Here is a 749-nt window from a genome sequence, read left to right on the forward strand (position 1 = left end):
CTGCTCATCCTACTGGCAATTGTCTCCTCCACTCGACTTCATACTCCCAGGTACTTCTTCCTGTGTAAGCTGTCTGTGTGTGACATAGTTTTTCCCCTCTGTGAATTCCCCCAAGATGCTGTTCTACCTCTCAGGGAATAGCCGAGCCATCTCCTACGCAGGCTGTGCATCCCAGCTCTTCTTCTACCATTTCCTGGGCTGTGCTGAGTGTTTCCTGTACACAGTGATGGCCTACGACCGCTTTGTTGCCATATGTTACCCTCTGCGCTACACAATAATTATGAGCCACAGAGTGTGTGCCATTCTAGCCCTGGGAACCTCACTTTTTGGCTGTATCCAGGCCACCCTTCTAACCATTCTCACCTTCCAATTGCCCTACTGTGGCCCCACTGAAGTGGACTATTTCTTCTGTGATATCCCACTGATGCTGAAGCTGGCTTGTGCAGATACCTCTGCCCTGGAGATGGTGGGATTCATCAGTGTGGGCCTCATGCCCCTCAGCTGCTTCCTTCTCATCCTCACCTCCTACAGTCGCATTGTCTACTCCCTCCTGCAGATTCGCTCTGCGGAAGGCCGACATCGTGCCTTCTCCACCTGCAGTGCCCACCTCACTGCTATTCTACTTTTCTACATGCCAGTGGTCCTCATCTACCTAAGACCCACCTCAAGTCCCTGGCTGGATGCCACTGTTCAGGTCCTGAATAACCTGTTCACTCCCATGCTGAACCCCTTGAACTACAGCCTCAGGA

General features: G+C 52.2%; 1 pseudogene; it reads left to right on the forward strand.

Annotated features, from left to right (window-relative positions):
• LOC105309226 overlaps positions 1-749 on the forward strand; it is a 9,190-nt pseudogene that overhangs the window by 1,510 nt on the left and 6,931 nt on the right.

The sequence above is a fragment of the Pteropus vampyrus genome, unplaced genomic scaffold, assembly GCF_000151845.1.
Source record: "Pteropus vampyrus isolate Shadow unplaced genomic scaffold, Pvam_2.0 Scaffold696, whole genome shotgun sequence".
Lineage (NCBI taxonomy): Eukaryota > Metazoa > Chordata > Mammalia > Chiroptera > Pteropodidae > Pteropus > Pteropus vampyrus.